This window comes from Lathyrus oleraceus, chromosome 5 (assembly GCF_024323335.1).
Source record: "Lathyrus oleraceus cultivar Zhongwan6 chromosome 5, CAAS_Psat_ZW6_1.0, whole genome shotgun sequence".
In the NCBI taxonomy this organism is placed as follows: domain Eukaryota; kingdom Viridiplantae; phylum Streptophyta; class Magnoliopsida; order Fabales; family Fabaceae; genus Lathyrus; species Lathyrus oleraceus.
Window position 1 is genome coordinate 437,378,020 of NC_066583.1, and position 23,648 is coordinate 437,401,667.

Sequence of the window (23,648 nt, forward strand, 5' to 3'; positions counted from 1 at the left end):
GTACTATTATTATCATTATGTATATTATTACTATCATTATTATTATTGTTATTAATATTAATTAGGGGTGATTATTTGTAATTTATTATTATTATTATTATTATTATTATTGTTATTATTATTTTAAAATAACTAAATATTTGAGAGTATGAAAGTGGCATAGAGGAAAGCAGGTGTGACGTTGCTTTTCCTATTTATTTATCTTTTATGTTTTTTTTTTATTATTTTGTTTTCTATTTTATTTTTATGGCTAATTCATTTTTTTTATAATTAGTTGTCCATTTTGATAATGGACCCTAAGCCCATATTATTCGTTGCTTAGACACCTCCCATGCAAATGTGCATCTTGTTGTATGTTTCTATTTTTTTTTTCTCTTGATTAGTTTAATTATTTACTTTAGTAATTCATTATCTGTTTATTTAATTAATTAATTAGATTTTTTTTTAATTGTTAATTGAATTATTTGATTAATTGTTTGATTGATTTTATTTGCATTTAGACAATTAATTTGGTAATCTCTATCCATATGCCTCATATGTAAATAATCATGCTAACTTTCAATTTCAAACTCTTTCCTCCATAATTGCGATCATTTTCAAATTCAAATCATTTCATCAACCTTGAACATAATTCAAAACCTTTTTCACAAATCAATTCAAAAACTTTTAAAATCGAGTCAAACACTTGATCCAACATCAAGTTATTAGTGCGAAAATCTTTTTATAAAATTGAAGACGAAGTAATAATTGGTGAACGCCTCTTGAATACTTTGGTTTTTTCCCTTAAAATACTTTAACCATACTTAGACACTATTTCGAAAAGGGTGAAAAGGAAGATGGTCTTGAGCCTTCGATTCCTCTCCTTAATTACTTGGATACGAGTAGCCTTACTCGGCCACTCGAGCAATTGTCATCTGTTAAAAAACTACCAGCCCCCCCCCCCCCCCCCCCCCCCCCCCCCCCCCACATCCAAACTATTTTCATAATTAAAACGTTAAGTCAAAACTCAATCTCGTTACAAACTTGGACGAAAAAAGAGGTGGTCTGGAGCCTTCCATTCCCGTCCCCGAGTACTTGGATATGAATAGCCTTACTTGGTCATTCGAGTATTTGTCGTCCGTCCAAAATACATTAAGCTTATTTAAATCCTTTTGCAATTAAGGATGAAAAGGGAGATGGTCTAGAGCCTTCTATTTCTCTTCTCTAGTACTTGGATACGAGTAGTCTTACTCGGTCATTCGAGTAATCGTCATCCAAATAAAACACTCAAACCAATCAAACTTGTTTTCCGCCCTTGCGCGACCACAAAAACATTTTCAGAAAAGAGTATGCAACATCCATTTTGATGCGAAACAAACAAAGACTTCAGACTCCAAGAGCGAGCAACAAGTAAAGGTTTAATCGCTCAAATATGATCCAAGCATCACTCTCTTTAAAAGCAATCCACCCAGTAGTTCTCTTTGGGTAGAACTACGTATGCTTTGAGTTCTTCATAGCACCTGAAGGTACGTAGGAGCAGGATTGCGAAATCTTATCAGGCACATTAATATTAAAATATCATAAGTCTTTCTTTTCTTCCTTTATTTTTCTCGCTCAGTAAGTAGAAGATAACAATTAACATTAGCTAACACTCTATCACATATTTAACTAAGTGGTTCCCGTTGAGTACAACTAATGTGAGGGATGTTAATACCTTCCCCTTGCATAACCGACTCCCGAACCCGAATTTGGTTGCGACGACCATTTTCTTTTTGTTGTTTTTTGTGGGTTTTATCGATATTTTCCCTTATCTTCATTGGAATAAATAAAGTTCGGTGGCGACTCAGTTCAAACATCTTTTCCGTGAGCGTGCAGTGCCTCGCGAAGGATCACATATTTTGAGATGCGACACTTTATTTTCAATAACCTTCGTCGGTGCCGGAGTAGTTGTCATGTTCGGAGTGGTGGGTACAGTTGCCCCTGCTTGCGGAGTCGGAGTAGGAATGACCTTATCCTTATACGGGATAACTGTGGGTGTTGGAGACACCATAGGAGTGTATTTTAAAGTGAATACACGACCACTACGAGTCATGCCTCTCGCTCCAGCAATGTTGACGATTTCAGTGTCAGGAATGCGAATTTATATTCCTCCCAAATACGTTGTCGTCTCATAATTCCAAGGCATTGCCTTGGTGTTTTGATACGGAAACAGACTAGGGACACGGAAATGAATTAGCTGAATCCTTTTGGGAGGCACTTCAACCTTCTTTTTTCTGTACACAATTGTTATTGGTTCAATTATTACCACCTATTCTGTTGCCTTAGACTTGGAGAACTATATCAAACCACGGTCTATCAGTTCTTGTACACAACCCCTCATCTTGTCGCAATTATTTGGATCGAACTCGCATACTGCAGAATTATCATGTATACCTATTAGAAACCCAAACTGCTCAAGTCTCTGTAACACAATTGACATCAGAGTCTTCACCTCTTCGGCCCTTAGTATGGATTCGGTAGTCTCCTCTTCGACCACAACATTGCTCGTTGCGCCACCGTGGTTCGGAAAAGGATTTGTCTTCACATTAGGTTTTTCTTCAGAGAAGGTCAGGATATATTTATTGATCAAATCTTGGATTTTGTATTTGAGTGCCCAACAGTCTTCTGTAGAATTCCCTATGAATCCGACGTGATAAGCGCATGAAGTGTTATGATCATGCTTAGGGCGGAATGGAGGAGTGGCCGCAGATATTTCTTTCGGTACTATAGCCCCCACATGAATCAGATAAGTCACCAATTCTGCATACGGTACCAGAATCTTGTCAATTTGGGGACGATTACCAAAATTGTTTCTGTTGTTCTGACCTCGACCTTGTCCTTTGTTGTCACGATTGTATTGCTGACAGGTGACTCACCAATAGAGCTTTCTCTCCACTCACGATGACGAGCTTACCATTCTTCACGAATTTCAATTTCTAATGCAAAATGGATGTAACAGCTCCAGTTTCATGTATCCATGGCCTTCCTAACAAGCAGCTATAGGTCGGGTGGATATCCATTACTTAGAAAGTAATTTGGAAATCACTCGAACCTATCTTCACTGGAAGGTCCACGTCACCAATAACGGTCTTGTGAGAACCATCAAAAGCTTTGATGATCACACCACTGTATCTCATCGGTGCTCCTTGATACGATAATCTGGACAGGGTTGATTTGAGGAGTACATTCAAAGAAGAACCAGTATCAACCAACACATTTGACAATGCATTCTCCTTACAATTCATTGATATATGTAATGCTAGGTTATGTTTTCTGCCTTCCTCAGGAAGTTCTTCATCACAAAAGCTCAGGTTATTGCAGGAAGTGATGTTAGCCACAATATGATCAAACTGATCCACTATTACATCATGCTCCAATACTTTTTTCAATGCTTCTCCGTGTACTTCAGAATTCATGAGTAGAGACAACACTGAAATCTTGGAAGGAGTTTGGAGCAGTTGCTCCACCATATTAAATTCACTTTTCTTTATCAAACTTAGTACCTCATCATCATTATTAGGCTTCAAATTGCTGGTGTAGCGGTAAATTTATGACCATTAAGCTATGGATAAACTTAACGTAAATTAAACCAGAGTCGCCACCGCACTTTTATTGTTTCCAAGGGAAAAGGGAAATGTACGAACAAAACCCAAAAATAAGAAGTTTTCAAATCAAAACTAATAAAATGTCAGAGATTACAGGTAAGGGGGTTGGTTACACAGAGGGAAGGTGTTAGCACCCAAAGTGTCCTAGGTACTCATAGGGAGCCCTTTTTTGTGTGCATATGTATTTTTGTACAAAATGATGTTTGTAATAAATAGAGTGGAGGGATGAGAAAAGAATTCATTGATTATATTTTTGTGTTTGACAAGACCTTCGGACTTGTGCCTACGTACCAACAAAAAATGAGGGATCAAAACCTCGTAGTTTGTGGTAACAATTTCAAAGTGGATGCATTGCTTTTAACAAAAATTTAAGTTTAACAAAGTCACAAAAGGCCTAAAAAGTTTTGAATAAGTGTTAGTTCTTTTTGTCTTTTGAAATTTTAAGTCAATTATAGTTAAGTTCATTTACAAATTTGATTAAGAAAAGAGTTTAAAAATTCAATGGCATAAGGCCAAAGTTTCTAATTTGCAATATGGTTTAAGTTTAGAAATCACAAACATAAATAGAATCAAGAAATCTAATAGACAAGAATGTCATATAGAAACCCAAATTTCCCTTGGACTTTAGAATCAAGCAATATCAATACATAAATAGCAAGATGAAGAGCAAGGCATCAAATACAGATAGCCACATCCACGCTTAGCAACTCCATGATCTTCTTCATAATCTCCCATGAATTAGATGAATTCAAAGATAGGCACTAGGCACATGTTCAAAGTAACAGCTTCAATAAGACCATGTAGCAGATGAACTCAGATGGGATCACAATACTTGCTTCAGATGGAGTTTCAATTCACAAGCACTTGGTTTCATGAAAGTTGGCATTGGCCAAGTCCTTTTGCATAGGGAGTGTTGCCTAATTCTAAGTCCAATGTCTCAGATCAAATCAAACAGTCCACACAAATGTCTTTTAGGGTTTTTGTTGTTATTATGTACATTAAGTTCAAAAGACCATAAAAATAAACAACTATATACAATCACAATATAATCACAAAATGAGGCTCAAATGTGCAAAGTGAAAATGATATTAAAGTGAACAAGTTGAATGGTATGAATAATGGCAAATGAATAAAGACTTAACAATTAAAGTGCATAAAAGTAAATGACTTGAAATTAAATGTTAGTTGTTAGTTGATTAGAAGTTAGTATTGCTTTTGCTTTTGTTTAAGTCATTCTTTGGAGAACACTCAACCCACTATTCAAAAGCATGGATCCTTGAACCAAGACATCTTCCAAAGGAAGGAAAAAAGGCCAAGTTTCCACACAATACCATGAAATAGGGGAGACTTACAATCTCACTTACTAGAATGCTATGCCTTTTTGGGACAAAATTTAGCGCTATGTTAAGCAATCGTAATTGGACTTACGTAGAAGTCACAACTATTTGAGGTCGGGCCATAGAAATTTTAGTGTTAATGCATGTTAGAGATATGGTATTATGAACCATACTCCTAAAACATATCACACTTAAAAATAATATGCAAAAGGGGTGGACCTAATCTCATCCACACTTATGTTGATTTTGCAATCAACTAGCCTTAGGATATAGAGACATCAAAGGTCCATGAAATGAATGAGAAGAGAATATGATTGAGATGAAGATGGAGGAGGGGAAATGGAATCAACACAAATTGGTCAAAGGAGGATTTTTATCAAATTAAAATCATTCATTCATTTTGGGAGATGAAATGTATATTTCATCAATCCCCTAAATCCAATGATTTTAACTCAACAAAGTCAAATCAACCTTGACCAAGGCCCAACAACACAAGTCAAACTCAACAAGTCAATATCAAAAGCTCAACACAATTTATTTTGTAATTAAACAATAAAAATCAATTAAATAATGCATTAAATTAAATTATGGTTGGTCAAAATCCTAAAACCTCATCAAAACACCAAATAAATGGTCATGAGATTTATCATAGGTCAAACAAGATCAAAGGACCTTGGAGATAAAATTTCATTAATTTTTTAAATTTAAAACTATTTTTAAACAATTAAAAATATTCACCAAAACAATTAAATCATGAAAAATATTAATAATGATCCAAAAAATAATTTTAATTCAGAAAATCAAAGAGGAATTTATTTAAATTTTTTTGGTGAAACTCTCATATTTTTTGGATCAATATTAAAATTAGTATGAATTAATAAAAATAAACCAAATAAAACAAAAAAAATAGAAAATAGAAAAAACGTGGACCACTTGATCTCCCTCATTAATTAAGGTGGCATATCAAGTGGCTGCTAGCGCGTGTTCCATGATGGACACAAGTCAATGTGATGTATGGATGGTATGAAAAACCAAGGCACGAGATTAAAACATTTGAAATGGGTCATGTGGTTCAGATGAATGCCAGCACACCACCGGAGCCAAAGCTCCAATCTCCTTCTCCGGTGAGTTTCACCGGACTAGTTCACTCACAACAATCACCAAAATTAAAAAGAAGGACATGAATTTAAAGTAAAAATGCTCAGGAGCTCGAATCTGGCCTCAATTTCTCCTAACTCCAAGTATATTGAAAGATACAGGGAGTTGAATTTTGAGGTGTATGATCTGAGTTGCTTCGATTTGACCTCAAAGCAACTCCATCTTGTTGCCTACATTGGTAGGACTTCAGACAACCAAAGATCAAGAAGAATTATGGAGAATCGAGTGAGAATCGAAAAGATGAAAATTTCTAGAAAATACCTTCAATGCAAGTATGTATTCAATCAATCTTGCTCTTGCTTGCTATTGATCTTCCCAGGACACTTGATGGAGTGGAATTGGATGAACAAAAGGCACATGACTCTTGGAGTTTTGAATCTCAAAACAGTGGAGATTCATACTCAACTTCCAATGGAAATTCTCAAGATTATCCTTTGAATGAGAGGGTTTGAAGGTTGGAATCAAAGCTGGCACGCAGTGATCCTTAATTCTGATGGAAAGGGGTTCTATTTATAGCCATATGGATTGATATTTGCACACTTGAAATGAAGATCCAAAAATAGCAATGTACATTGCATGGGTGCATGGGCGTGTGATAGGCCCATGTAATCACTCCTTCTGGTCCATAATTGAGTACAAACAATGCTGAAGTCACGTTGGAAAGCTATGCAATTGTGCATGAAAGTTTCAAGCTCACTTATGCCAAATGATGATCCAATGTTCAAGCCATGCGCAGGTCACTCATATCTTGTCCAAATGGGATGAAATTGGACTTTTTGGAAAGGTTAGATCAAGAGGAACAACTTCCTTATTGAACACTTTTTCATTTGAATCTTAGATCATGATGAATTTTGAGGTGGAAGTTGGGAAAATCAAACATATAAAAAAAAATTCCAAGTGTCAAGCCATATGTTCACTTATTCCACCTTGACTAACTTTTTTTGTGAGCTTCAAATGAAAAATGTTCCTTAATCAAAGCTGTATCTCTCTAAAAGTCCTTAAAATGGTCACATATTTAACCTCATTTGGATTTAATATGAAGGAGTTATGCATTTTTGAAGTTGGGGAAAATCACTTGTTCAATGGCATTGGTACAAAATGACCTATAATGTATCCTCATATCACATGCACATAAAAGTTGAATTTTATCTTCCTCCAAACATAAAAGTTTAAGTATACATCTTTAATTTGATTGTGCAACTTGGAAATATTTCATCTCATAAAAATTTAGCAAGTTATGGCCTTGGGAAGTTGACCTCCAAATTAGGGTTTATACAAAATGACCTATAATATTTCACCATAAAAATGACTTTCCAAGCAAAAATAGCTCTACACCTCAACATGAAAGTTGTTTGGAATGTCATTTAGAGTAACATTTCTCTTGGAATCATTTCCATATGACAAACATTGTAGGAGATAGGGTCTAGGGAACCCCAGTTTTTATCAGATGAATTCCTCTTGTCAACCACCATGAACCAACTTGCTAACTTGCCATTCTCTTGACTGTTGGGACTCATGGAGGATCATATATGCATAAGATTTTGGAATTTGGAGTATCCCTTGAAATATTTGATCAATTATTGAAGAAGCTTGTTGGAGAAGTTACATAAGATACCCAGATGAATTAAGGTTTCCAAGGCAAACCAACTCCAAACTCTTGATGATTTCTTGATCAAAACAACATGTGAAGACCATGGAGATTCATATATAATGCTTAGAACCATAGTAAACCAATCTTGATTGAGCACCTTGCATTGAGGGTCTTAAACCCTATATATGAGCTTGATGAATCAAAGGTGAGCATGTGCACTACCTATAAAAGAGTTATACAAATACAAAGACATATTTTTGGTATTTTGGTTAGTAAAAATGATAAAATACAAAGTATGATACAATCAAATATGCTTGGTGATCTCTCCCAATGCAAACACAATTAATGAGGGGTAAGGAGGATGCCAAGGTGTGATCCCAATGCTAATGCATATGATGAGATAGCATGAGGGATCTTAGGGTCAAAATTAGGGTCTTACAGCTGCCCCTATTTAAGGACATTCTAACTGAGGAGGTGAAGGTTAAAATCTTCGCATCGACTCAGTAAAATGGGATTAAATAATAACATAGAGAAACAAATTTTGGTCCCTAAGAAACCTCATTATGCATATGAAATGAATGTTAAAATAATCTTTGTAGGGAAATGTTGCCACAAAGGAAAAGAATCCGAAGAGACTGAAAGTCCGCAGGAGTATAATGCATTCCGAAAGGAAAACTCACTGGGGAGACAGAGACTCTGGGGAAAAAGGGTTGTGCATATGTCAGGCTACAACTTTAGGACAACTGGGGGACTCGAGGGATTCCATAAAAAATGAATCGATGGAAAGACTCAATCGGGGAACAAAAGGGACATCTGCAGGGGGAACGGGTAAATCAGAACAAAGCTGAAATACTTGAACCAAATAGGAAACAGGGATTCCACAAAGGGAATGCGCACTCAAACTCGACTGGGGAAGAAAAGATCTTCAACACAGGAGGAGTAAAAATCTATTATCCATTACCGGTTACTGGGTAAAGGGATAACAAAAATCTGACGGGGAGGACATTCGTTACCGGTTAGGGTAAACATATCAAGGATGACTCACTGAAGGCAACCAGAAGGTGTATTCATTACCGGTTATTGGGTAAGAATAACTTTAGGGGAAAGTCAAAAATAGGATTTACAACTACCAATTACTGGGCAGAAGACCAAAGAGAGAGAATATGCGTCACCGGTTAAAATGAACATATAAAGGATAGACTCAAAGGAAAGAAAATCCATCATCGGTTAGGATGAACATATCAAGGATAAACTTGCCTGGGGATTCTAAGGAGGATATCCGTCACCGGTTAGGATGAACATATCAAGGATAAACTTCCTGAAAAAGTAGGAATTACATCTATCGAATGCTGGATAGAATACCAAAAAGAGAATATCCGTCATCAGTTAGGATGAACATATCAAGGATAGACTCAGAGGGGGTAATAGGAATTACATCTACCAGTTACTGAATAGAATACCGAAAAGAGAGTATTCGTCATCGGTTAGGATAAACATATCAAGGATAAACTCTATAAAGGGGATAAAAGCAGGATTTACAACTACCGGTTACTGGGCATAAGACCGCAAAGAGAAGGAAATTCGTCACCGGTTAAGATGAACATATCAAGGATTAACTCTTTGGGGAACAAGATAGGGATTACAACTACCGGTCACTGGGTAGAATACAAAAAAGGAGAGAATATCTGTCACCGGTTAGGATGAACATATCAAGGATAGACTCAAACAAGGGAAGAAAATATTCGTCACCGGTTAGGATGAACATATCAAGGATATACTTTCTGGGAGACGTGGAGACGAATCCGCTGGGGAAGCAAGGTTACCTGCGCGGGGTATTGGGAAAAAGTAACACACATGAGAAGAATATTACCACTTACTAGGTAATAGGATCTCAGGGAGACCAAAAGCATCTATCTAGGTAAGATTTAGAAAGAAAAGGTCAATTAAAGACTCAACCCAATGAGGATGTAACTCAAGGGGAGTGGTTCCATCCAGATAATCAACTGGGGAGAAAACTAAAATAATGATCATCCACGAGGAAATAACTCAGTGGGGAAAGAGAAAGGTTAAAGTCTTTCTTCTTAATGGGTTGACACTCTACAATTTAAAGAGGACAGACAAACCAAATCTGCATGGGAAAAAAGAAAACCACCATAGGAGAGGATCAAAGTGAACGATGGATCACAAAGTGCAATAAATGAAATTATATGAGTGTATATATATATATATATATATATATATATATATATATATATATATATATATATATATATATATATATATATATATATATGATGATGATGATGATTATGCTGACAAAACAATCACAAAGGATACAAATGTCACTGATTTGAATCATCGATGCAATCCCTAGCCAATCCTCACGGGAGAGAAACAACTGCTGGAGAGAAACAAACATCTTGAAAGCCCAATCTTGGCTGGGTAAAGCACAAGGAGAGGGTCTGCTGAGGAAACATCTATAAAATCTGCAGGGAATTTTAGGTCAACATCATATCAAATGGGAGACAACCCTATAGGGGACTAACACAATAGCTGCTCAAAATCAGGAGTAACTCTGACGACTTGCGGAGAAACCAAAATCTGCCGAAACTGTGCTAACTGCCGAAATAACATGCCTACAACTCAAGGGAGGCCAACAAACTTGGTTGGGGAAACCAACAAAACTCGGCTATTGAAATGCTGTTGGGGATGAAATAGGAATTACGCCCACTGCTTGAGGAGAACCAATACTACTATACATTTAGGGCTTACCGCTTTTCAAACTGTTGTTGATATTCCTCTAAATGATATCGATTGCTTAAAATAACTCATTTTATATTTTTAAGAAACTATGATTTTAATTTAAAATTTAATTTCAAAAATGATCATAATAAAATTTAAATCTATTTGGCTAAATTAAACAAGAGTAGAAACAATTGGATAAAAAGCTCAACTTTATTTAATGGAATGGTAGTCTGTAAATGACAAGACTCCATTGATCTTGACAAAAGTTGAAAAATTGTAATTTACATGGAAAAATGGCTACATTGAATATAATGATCACTAATCCTTCTACCAACTTTTGATATCCATTATGCTCTTGGCGACTATATCGGGGATGGTGAATCAAAATTGACCGATTTGCTCAAGAATGTCTTCAAAATTGAAGATCAGCAGGATGCAGTTACTTGCCATAATCCCTAATATTTGCATAAATTGACCCAAGGTGGAGTACTCAATTTATCGGAATAATTTTTCTGTTTTTATGTCTCTAATTTTTTCCTGGATCGTCCTTTCGGGTTTCAATCCACCGAGACACTCATTTTTGCCTAAGCCTCCCTTTCAAGTTTTCAACTTAGCGAGTTGTTCTTTTCTTTTTAGGCGAAGTATTTCTTGAATGCATCGGCGTTCACAGAACGTGTGAACTCTTGACCATCCATAGTTGTAAGAATCAAAGCACCGCCTGAAAAGGCTCTCTTAATAACATATGGGCCTTCATAATTAGGAGTCCATTTTCCCCTAGAATCTGGTTTGAAAGATAGAATCTTCTTGAGCACAAGGTCACCTTCTCTAAACACTCAAGGTCTGACCTTCTTATCAAAAGCTTTCTTCATCCTCTGCTGATATAACTGACCATGACACATGGCAGTCAATCTCTTCTCTTCAATTAAATTCAACTGGTCAAACCTGGTCTGGCACCATTCAGCCTCAGTCAACTTGGCTTCCATCAAGACACGCAATGATGGGATCTCCGCCTCTACTGGGAGCACAACTTCCATGCCATAAACAAGTGAGAAAGGGCTTGCCCCTGTTGAAGTGCGAATGGATGTACGATATCCGTGCAAAGCAAATGGGAGCATCTCATGCCAATCCTTGTACATTACAACCATCTTCTGGATAATCTTCTTGATGTTCTTGTTTGCAGCTTCAACAACCCCATTCATCTTAGGTCTGTAGGGAGAAGAATTATGATGTGCAATCTTGAAGTCTTTGGAAAGAGCTTCCACCATGTTATTATTCAAGTTTGATCCATTATCAATAATGATCTTACTTGGCACACCATAACGACATATAATATGATTTTTGATAAACCTCACAACAACTTGCTTGGTTACATTCGCATACGATGCCGCTTCAACCCACTTTGTGAAGTAATCAATTGCCACCAGAATGAAACGATGTCCATTCGACGCTTTGGGCTCAATCATGCCAATCATATCCGTTCCCCACATGCAGAAGGTCCATGGAGAGGAAATGACGTTCAACAGTGTCGGAGGATCATGAATCTTATTTGCATAAATTTGACACTTGTGGCATTTCTTCACAAACTTGCAACAGTCAGATTCCATTGTCAGCCAATAGTAACCTACTCGCAACATCTTCTTAGCCATAGCATGTCCATTGGAATAAGTACCAAAGGAACCTTCATGGACTTCAGTCATCAATAAGTCTGTTTCGTGTCTATCCACGCATCTGAGCAGAACCATATCAAAGTTTCTCTTGTACAATACATCATGTTGGAAAATATATTATTTCCGGGTTTATTATTGTCTTTAATACTATCGTTATTTTTCTTTATTTTCCATTAAGGAGAAAATCAATTGTAATAATTGTATCTTCACTATATAAACCAGCCTAAGGCTGACGAATAAAACATTACAGCTTTTTTTCTTCCAATATGGTATCAAGAGCACTGGGTTAGGGGTTACCGTAAAGATTTCCTCAACCTATTTTTGTTGGGTTAGGGGTTACCATAAAGCTTTCCTCAACATATTTTTGTTGGGTTAGGGGTTACTATAAAATTTTCCTCAACATATTTTTGTTCGACCTGATTCACATACCCACTTAGCCTCCTATGGCGAATAACAACAACAGGTGGCCTTCCTCATCACAGGCCTACACTAGATCCAACCATGACGACCAACAATAATCTGAATCTGAAGGCTCAGTTCTGCCTACTAGGAACCTTGACGAGGGAAGAAGGTCAGACAGAGTTCCTTGGTGTGATCACTGCAAGCGCGAATGGCATACACGTGAAACTTGTTGGAAGCTCAAAGACAAACCTCCTAATTGGAAGAAGAAAAGTGGTTGTGCCTTTCAGGCTAGTAATTCTGATCAAGGGCAGCAACCTCCTCCGTCTCAGTTTCCACTCACTACGGAGCAACTAGACAGATTGTACAAACTCCTCGATTCTCCAACCCCTTCTTGCTCTATAGTAACAAAAGGTAATTCTGCATTTATTAGTGTCAGTCCTAGTCATACTTGGATAGTAAATTCAGGAGCATCCGATCACATGACAGGTGAATCTACTATGTTCTCTTCATATAGTCCATATGCAGGTAATCAAAAAATAAAAATCGCAGATGGCTCTTTTTCAGCCATTGCAGGTAAAGGGTCAGTTGTCTTGTCTCCAATGTTAACTCTTAAAAATGTCCTTCATGTTCCAAATTTATCTTGTAATTTAATATCCGTCAGTACATTAGCCCAAGATATAAATTTTCAAACTATTTTTTTCCGATCTCACTGTGTCTTTTAGGATTTGAACTCAGGGAAGATGATTGGCAGTGCTAAAGAGAGTGGAGGACTATACTACCTTGACATTGGATCTGCATCACAACTACCTTCAAAAACAATAAGTTCCTATTTTGAATAATAAAGATGACAACATTATGGTATGGCATTTAAGATTAGGTCATCCTAGTTTTCGTTACTTAAAACACTTGTTTCCTAAGATATTTCACAATAAGAACTTTTCTTCGTTTAAATGTGAAGCATGTGAATTTGCAAATCATCATCGTTCCCAATTTTCAATACAACCTTATAAACCATCAAAACCTTTTTCTATTATACACAATGATGTTTGGGGCCCTAACCGTACAAGTACACTCTCTCTCAAAAAATGGTTTATCACATTTATAGATGACCATACAAGAGTATGTTGTGTGTACTTGTTAAAGGGGAAATCAGATGTTTGTCAGGCTGTAAAGAATTTTGTTAATGGTGCAGAACCAATTTCAAACAAATATTCAAGTCTTTAGAAGTGATAATGGTAAAGAATATTTTAACATTATCATGGGTGATTTTTTTTCTAAAAAATGGGATTGTACATCAAAGTTCATGTCCTAATACTCCTCAACAAAATGGAGTGGCCGAAAGGAAAAATAGACATTTACTAGAGGTTGCTAGAGCTCTACTTTTGTCAAATAAAGTACCAAATTATTTATGGGGCGAAGCTGTTTTAACAGCTACGTATTTAATTAACAGAATACCCTCCAAAATACTCAATTTTCAAACTCCTATTAATGTCTTCAAAGAATGTTTTCCTAGTACTCGTGTTTTAACTGATTTGACTTTAAAAATCTTTGGTTGCACAACCTTCGTTAATGAACATAAAAATGTTAGAAAACTTAAGCCACATGCTATAAAATGTGTCTTTGTTGGATACTCCCCAACCCAAAAAGGATATAAATGTTTTGATCCAAAAAATAAGAAAATGTTTGTCACTATGGATGTTACATTCTTTGAAAATGAACCTTTTTTTGATGACACTCATCTTCAAGGGGGGGGGGGGGGGGGGGGAGATAAACGAAGACTCGTTTCAAATTGAGGACATGAGTTTTTTAAATAACTTATCTTTGCCAATATCACAAAATTCTAAGATTTTTACACCTGCACCAACAGAAAATGGCCATGATTCTTTATCTGATCCTACTCCTGTCATGAGTAGCGAACCTTGTGAATCCGAGCCTACATTTTCTCTTGTAGAAAACAATGAGAATCCTCAAAACAATGATAGTGATGATCTAATTGAAATGCCACAAAATAATGAGTCACTTCAACAAAACAAATTTGAATTAAGAAACGGGACTTGGAAAGGAAAGGTTTTTGTGAAAAAGCACCATAAAGGAAAGGACAAGTCCACATCTCAACACTGCCAGGAATCTGAACTGGGGAATGATCAATTTCCTAACAAAAGAAAAGGTAAGTCTATCTCTGTTTCTGAAAGATTTATTTTGTATCCTGATATAGATGATCCTGTTGCCATTAGAAAACCTGTCAGATCTTGCACTAAACATCCCATGTCCAATTTTATATCATATTCAAATTTGTCTTTATCTATGTCTACCTTCACTTCAAAATTGTCTTGTATAGAAATTCCAAAAAGTGTACAGGTTTCTCTAGAAATTCCAAAGTGGAGGGAAGCTGTAATTGAGGAGATGAAAGCTCTTGAAAAGAACAAAACTTGGAGTGTTACGTCACTACCAGATGGCAAGAAGACAGTTGGATGCAAATGGGTGTTTACTGTGAAGTATAATTCAGATGGATCAATTGAAAGGTACAAGGCTCGCTTGGTGGCTAAAGGCTTTACTCAGACCTATGGTATAGATTACTCAGAGACATTTGCTCCTGATGCAAAAATGAACACTGTCAGAATTCTTTTGTCTCTTGCTGCTAACATGGATTGGCCTTTGCATCAGTTAGATGTTAAGAATGCCTTTCTTAATGGCGATCTAGAAGAAGAAGTATATATGGACATTCCTCTTGGCTTTGAAAACAAATTTGGATCAAATGTGTGTGTAAGACCCCAATTTTGTCCCTAAGATCTCTCATGGCATCATAGCATTACATTGCATAGCCTCAAGGATCTTTGAGCATCTTGGCTCCCTTTCCCTTTGGGTAGGGATCTCTTGTGACTGGTTTGAGATCACCAGGCATGCTTGAATTGTATATCATTGCTTTTCTCATTTTTTGTTTACTAACCAAAAGCACAAAAATATGTCATTAACATTTTTGTTTGTAGCTCAAGCAATCACCGGGTCAAGAGCTTCAAGAAAATCCTTTGTGCAAAAGATGAGGTATTTTTCTTGAAATGAGGACCACATGATCATTACAAAGAGCTTACATGAGCTAGGGTTCCATTTTGAAGCAATTTCCCCAAGAGATAAAGGCTCAAGTTCATCCAGGCATTTCAAGGTCATTTGAGGACCAAAAAAGTCAACTGTACAGTCAACTGAGGGCTATGAGGTGGGGAAATGAGTTGAAACACCTCAATCATGTTCAAATGAGGCCTATTCATCATTCTAATCATCCATCTTGAAGATTCAAAGGTCATGGCAAAAGTTACTAAAAATGGAAAGTGACCTGTAATTCAAAGTTTCCAAAAATGGCAAGTTTTTGATCCACATTCAACATGACTTGTCAATGTCAAAAAATATTCAAATGGATTTTTGGTGAACATGAAAGTTGTAGATCTTTGTCTCCCCTTTTCGAAAAGTCCTAATTCATGTCCATATTATGAATGGTTGAGGAGTTATGGTCATTTGATCACAAGGTGTGCATGGAAATTCAAAATGACCTAACTTTTGATACAAAGCTCCAAATTGGTCCATTCTTTTTGCAAAATGCTCCTCATGTTCAAGACATTTCAAATGAACCTTTTCCATGCATGAGAGAGGCTTGTATGCCCATTATTTCACATGTGTTCATTTTGGAGGGAATTTCCATAATTCAAATTTGGCTTATGATACAAGCAAAACAACAATTCCATGATGATCCTTGGTTGATTTTAAGTGAATTCCAAGCCTTGCATGGTACTGTACACGTGTAATATGGCTTCATGAGCTTCATGTGCAATTTTTCAAGATACTCCATATTTCACTAATCATGATTAAACAAAGGCTAATTTGATTTTCAGTGTGATTAGCATGGGGTATAAAAGCCAAACCCTAACCATAACCACCATAACAGAAAATTCAGATCAAAAATTCAAGAAAATTCTCCAAAATTCTCTCTCTTGGATTCTTTAATTTTTGCACACAAACTTCAAATCTCTTTGCATATCCTTGTTCCTGGTGCAATTCTGAGCAAGATTCATCATTCACTTGAAGCAATTCATCAAGATTTCGTGCAATTCAAGAGCATCTTCATGTGGATCGGTTTTAAAAATTGAAGAGGATTAAAGAGTTTTCAACTGTTGATTCTTGCTTGGAGCTTCAAAGGAAGTAAAGTAGAGTAGATCTGGAGCTTATGAACACTTGAGAGCACGAATTCAGCAACCTGCATTTCCAAGTGAGTTGAAATTCGATCTCTCCTTTTGCTATTTTATGTACATAAATGTGTAGATCTTGCTTAGTAGAGCTTGTGCATATGTTTAGATTTTGAAATGGTTGAGAAATGAGCATGTATGATGAAATGTAAGTTTGAATCTCAAAAATGTTTTCATTCGATCTGGAAAATTCATGATGATTTAGGAATATTTGATTGCATATTTGGAATGTGTGTGGAATGTCGGTTCGAATGGTGTATCATTTGTAAAATTCTGGAAAAAATTGTGGTTGTCGCCGCCGTGCACTTGGCCGGAGAAGACGACCAGAGACTGTAGCTCCGGCGTCTGGTTCTGCTTAGGGTTTTGGCTTGTGTGCTTCCACGTATGTGCTTGCTTGTCCATTTGATTGGCTATGCTTTCTTTGACCGTGCCATGTATGCTTTGACTGCTGAGTGTGCTGATGATGTGTTTAATGAAACGCATCGTTTCATTTATGCTTGCGTGTATTCCATGTGTACACTGGCGTGTGTGTTTGATTGGTTAGGAACGTTTGACCAGGCCAAGTGTCGCGTTGAATTGTTGAGTATGCTGCTGACTCAATTAATGAAGCTGTGCGTTTTGTTGTTTAAAGATCCGTTGATTGCTTTGAGTGCGCCTTATCCAATGGTCCTGATATTTTCTGGTTTATTTCAAATTAATTCATTTCCCTCCATTTCTTTTTATTATTCCATTTATTTTGTTCATCTTTGAAAAATCATTAAAAATTGAAAAATGATCCAAATTAACTCCAATTTTTTTTCATAGTTCTCTTTTGATGTCTAGTTCTTTTTGATATTATTTTCATGATTTGTTGATGTCTGATTTTTAATGTGTGAATTTTTTGATCCATGCCATGCTATTTTGGTATGTTGCATTCAATGCATTGTGAAATCTTCATCTTTGATCCAATTGATTTGATTTTTTGCATGCTTAATGATCATACATGATGTGAATTTTTGAGCACTGGTTTGGATTTTTTCTCATATGCTATCATTGTTTTTGACACATGAAGATGAATGTGACAATTTGTGTCACATTTTTAGCATTCAATTTGTGCATTTTTGTTCATCTATCATTTGAACTCTTTTGGATTTGATTTTTTGCATATTGATTGTTCATGACATGAGGAACTTGCATAAAAAATTTCAAGGTTATTGCATGCATTTCTGTTTTGATGTGAATTTTCTAAATTGGAAGTTCACTTTGTGCACATTTTGTGATCATTGTATAACATAGGCAATTTGAGATATTTGCTTATTGAATTGATGCTGGTCCTTTTGAGGATATTTTGTGACATGTTTGAATGTGCATTATGTGAAAGATTGAGTTCTGTTTTGATGATTTAATTTTGTTTTGAACTTAGTCTTTGTACTAGTGTTTTGTGCATAAACTAACTGTGCTTTGTGTTTCAGGTTTGGACATTTAGCATTGATGGTTGATTTGTTCTCACTTTGTGAGATGCAAATGATGTGGATTCTAACATATGTTTGTTTTGTAGGATCTTAAGTGATGTGCTTAAGCATTGTTCATTGAGTTGTGTAACTGTGGAAAGATTCACTGTTTGTCTTTTGGTTTTCTGACTAAAGTATTAACTGTTTAGCTTTTGTACAGGTACATTAGTTGCTTGCTTTTAGCTCTTGCTTGAGCTTTGGATTGTGGTTGATACACCACTTAGGTAGTTATCTTCTTACTTCATGTAGTCTGGAAGTCCTGTCACCTTTTTGGCAGGCATTTTGCTGGCAAGTCCTCCTTCAGAGGCTCTGTTTGTGTTTGTTTACAATTGTGCCAAAGACCTCCAAGATGAGGCATGTGTTACTTGATAAGTCCTCCAAGAGTAGAGGCAATTCACGGATAAAAGGGATTAGCAATCAGTCCCCCGTTATTCAGTGAGTCGTTCTTTATGCTCGCACTACGCGCTGATGCTTTTGAACATATACCCAAGATCTTTGTCCAGTGTCTGTCAAGTGGAATAGGATCTCACTTTCTGGATCCCCACGCTTTCTTTTGTCATGAGCTCACCCCGGCCAGGGTTAAGAGCATGAGGTCTCATCCTCATTTCCATTTTGATCAGCTTCACCCTAACTCTTAATGTTAGTGGTTAAGAGCTACAGACTACCCTTGTACAGTTTGGCTTGTTTGTCGAGGTTGATATGACCCCTCTTGACTAAAGCCTACCCTTCTGTTTGAAGCCTCTTGTATGTATATAGTGTGTGATTGTTTGTTTGCTTGTGAACTTTTGATGTGTTTGCTTTTGATATTTGTTTTATGGTTGGGAGTCGGATATAAGTCCATGTATTGGCATTCTGTTTCCGTTTTGTTGTTAGGAGTCGGGTGTAAGTCCATGTATTGGCATTCTGTTTCCTTTTATTGAGGATCTCTTATGAGACTTGTGTTTTGCTTATGCTTTGTGCTTGCTTATTCCAAAGGATGGGAACTTACTTGGATCATCTCTATGATCTCAAGAGAGGAACTCCTAATGTGGTTTCATTTCTTACCCATCACCTTTTTGTTCTCTTTAGAACTTAACCTTTCTTCTTCATTTCTCCACCCTAACCCAAACAAAAAAAAACTTTTGTGCAAACATTTGACTTGTTTTCAACATTAGAAACCTAAGCCTTATGCTTTTGATTTTCAAACTTTCTTTTCATAACACTCATTGTGAATTGAATCTTTAAGTCAACTTTGACCATTTTTATACATACTTCTAATTGGTAAATATAACCCATTCAAATGTGCTTCTTGTGGTTTCAATGATCACTTCTTAATCAAAATTTTCATAACCTTTTGCTATTAGGTTTGAGTTGTCTTTGTGGTAGATGTAATACTCACCTTTGTCCTTAGTGATGGACAATGAGCCTTCCATGCTTATTATAGGGTTAACCCCTCACTAGCATGTTGAAGCTATCCTCACATGGTGGACTTGTGGTTTTTCAGGTTGAGTTTTCTCCCTTTGATAACAAAAGACCTTAAGGCTTTTGGACCAATCAATCCACTCATTTGTTTTGAAATTTTTTACCCGAACTACGAGGTTTTGATCCTAATCTTTTTATAAGAGGGTACGTAGGCAATGGGTTTATCCATCCAAACACAAAATGTAAATAAACTTGTATATTCTTTTCTCATCTCTTCAATCATGTTTGCACAAATGAAAAATTTCACAAAAAAACAATAACCTTTGCAACAAGCGTGAAAAGGGCTCCCTAGGAGTACCTAGGATGTTTTGGGTGCCTAACACCTTCCCATTGCATAACCAACCCCCTTACCCAGATCTTTGTTTCTTTTACTAGTTTTGTTTGTAAAACTTTTAGGTTTTTGTTCGCTTTCTAACCATTCCTTTGGATAAATAGAAGTGCGGTGGCGACTCGACTTTGTATGATTTACCTTGGATTTAGTCAATATCTCCAATGGTAACGAATACACCACTACAGTGTGCAAACTAAATAAGTCTTTGTATGGTTTAAAGCAATCTCCTAGAGCTTGGTTTGAAAAATTCACTCAGTCCATGAAGAAACAAGGATACTTCCAAGGACAAGCTGACCACACCTTGTTCACAAAATTCTCCCACGATGGGAAAGTGGTTGTCCTGATTATTTATGTTGATGATATTGTCCTTACTAGAGACGATACAGTGGAAATGGCAAGAGTAAAAGAGAAATTGGCAGTAGACTTTGAAATCAAGGACTTGGGATTCATGAGATATTTTCTAGGTATGGAGGTTGCTCGGTCAAAAAATGGTATTGTGGTTTCATAACAGAAATACATTATAGACTTGTTGAAAGAAACATGAATGAGTGGATGTTGTCCTGCAGATACCCCTATGGATCATAATGCTAAACTTTGGGGAGAAGGTAATGTTTTTGTTGATACTGGGAGATATCAGAGATTGGTTGGGAAACTGATTTATTTGTCACACACCCGGCCTGATATTGCTTTCTCAGTTAGTGTAGTGAGCCAGTTTATGCATTCTCCTTTCGAGGAACATCTTGAAGCAGTCTATAGGATATTGAGATATTTGAAGGGAAATCTTGGAAAAGGATTATTTTTTAAGAAGACTAGTGAAAAAATGTGTCTATCTTCACCGATGCCGATTGGGCAGGTTCAGTCATAGATAGAAGATCAACCTCTGGATATTGTACCTATGTTTGGGGTAATCTTGTGACATGGAGGAGTAAGAAACAAGGAGTTATAGAAAGGAGTAGTGCAGAGGCCGAGTTTAGAGCTATGTCTCATGGTATTTGTGAAGGATTATGGATCCTTAGAGTCCTAGAAGAACTTAAGATGAAAATTGAGCTTCCATTGAAATTGTACTATGACAGTAAAGCTGCTATTAGCATAACTTATAATCCAGTTCAACATGACAGAACCAAGCATATCGAGATTGATCTACATTTCATAAAGGAGAAGTTAGATGCGGGAATCATATGTCTACCCTTCGTGACTTCAAGTCAACAAACTGCAGATATCCTGACCAAAAGTTTGGCAAAGCCTACTTTTGAGTATTTGATAGACAAGTTGGGCATGATAAATATCTATGCACCAACTTGAGGGGGGGGGGGGGGTTGGAAAATATATTATTTCCGGTTTTATTATTGTCTTTAATACTATCTTTATTTTTATTTATTTTCCATTAAGGAGAAAATCAATTATAATAATTGTATCTTCACTATATAAATCAGCCTAAGGCTGACGAATAAAACATTACAGCTTTTATATATTTTTTCCAATACATCACCATTCAGGTAGAAATTGCCGGCTAATCTCCTCAAAGTCTTCTTATCTTTCAAAGATGCCCCGGGTGGGTAAATCTGACTTTGGAGGAAACATTTAATATCAAAATACCACGGTTTTTCGTCTTTGACTTCTTCAACAGCAAACACATGAGCTGGCCTATCAAGAGGCATCACAGTCAGATTGGGAACTTCATTCAAATACTTCACCATAATCATCGAAGCCAAAGTTGCAAGAGCATCTATCATCCGGTTTTCATCTCGGGGGATATGATGAAACTCAACCTTTGTAGAGAAGGTTGAAATCCTCCTCGCATAGTCTCTATATGGTATCAAACCGGGTTGATTCGTCTCCCATTCACCTTTGATTTGATTCACAACCAAAACTGAATCTCCATAGACGTCCAAATACTTGATTCTGAGATCAATGGCCTCTTCTAGCCCCATAATGCAAGCTTCATACTCATCCATATTGTTTGTACACTTGAAAGTCAATCTAGCTGTAAATGGAAAATGCGTGCCTTAAAGAGTAATGATTACTGCCCCAATGCCATTACCATATTGATTAGCAACTCCATCAAATACCATGCCCCAACGGGAACCAGGTTTTGGCCCTTCTTCAAGCAATGGTTCATCATAATCTTTCATTTTCAAGTACAAGATCTCTTCATCGAGAAAGTCATACTGCACTGACTGGTAATCTTCAATCGGTTGGTCAGTCAAGACACTACCTTTGATTGCTTTCTGAGATCGGTTTTCAATATCATACTCTGATAACAACATCTACCAATGGGAAATCCTCCCAATTAAAGAAGGCTTCTCAAAAATATACTTGATTGGATCCATTTTGGATATCAACCAAGTGGTGTGATTCAACATATATTGACGCAGACGCTTAACAGCCCAAGCCAATGCGCAACAAGTCTTCTCAAGCATAGAATACCGAGTGTCACAACCGATGAATTTCTTACTGAGGTAGTAAATAACATATTCTTTCTTTCCAGTCTCATCTTGCTGACCAAGAACACAACCCATACTCTCATCAAGCACAGTCAAATACATGATCAAAGGTCTTCCTTCAATAGGCAGAGACAAAATTAGAGGTTCAAGAAGATACTCTTTGATACTATCAAAATATTTCTGGCAGTCCTCGGTTCAATCACAAGACTGATCTTTTCGGAGAAGCTTGAATATAGGCGCACATGTGGTAATCATATGTGAAATGAATCTAGAGATATAATTCAAGCGGCCGAGAAAACCTCTGACTTGCTTCTCGGTTTTGGGCGCAGGCATTTCTTGTCTTGCTTTGATCTTGGCGGGATCAACTTCAATACCCTTCTCACTGACAATAAAGCCCAACAACTTACCAGAACGAACACCAAAAGTACACCTATTGGGATTCAAGCGGAGTTTGTACTTCCTCAAACGTTGGAATAACTTCAACAAATGCTCAATGTGTCCCTCTTCATCAATGGATTTGGCAATCATATCATCAACATAGACTTCGATCTCTTTATGCATCATATCATGAAAAAGAGTGGTCATTGCTCTCTGTTAAGTTGTACCAACATTCTTTAGACCGAAAGGCATCACTCTATAACAAAATGTTCCATAGGGTGTAATAAATATGGTCTTCTCCATATCTTCGGGTGCCATCTTGATCTGATTATATTCGGAAAATTCGTCCATAACCGAAAAGACTTTGAATTTAGTTGTAACCAACATATCAATGCGTGGTAGAGGGAAATCATCTTTCGGACTGGCTTTATTCAAATCTCTATAATCAATGCACATACATACTTTTCCATCCTTCTTTGGAACAAGCACAATATTGGCCACCCATTACGGATACTCAGCGGTAACAAGGAAACCAACGCCGATCTGCTTTTGCACTTCTTCTTTGATCTTCACTGCCATATCAGGAGGCGAGCATTCTGGCTTCAACGATAATTTATGCTCCACAATCTCAGAATCCAACCCAGGCATGTCTTGATAGGACCAAGCAAACACATCTGAATACTCTCGGAGAAGATCAATCAACCCCTTCTTAACCTCTGGACACAATTGAGATCCAATCTTGACTTCCTTCACATCCTCCTCGGAACCCAAGTTGACTAACTCAATCTT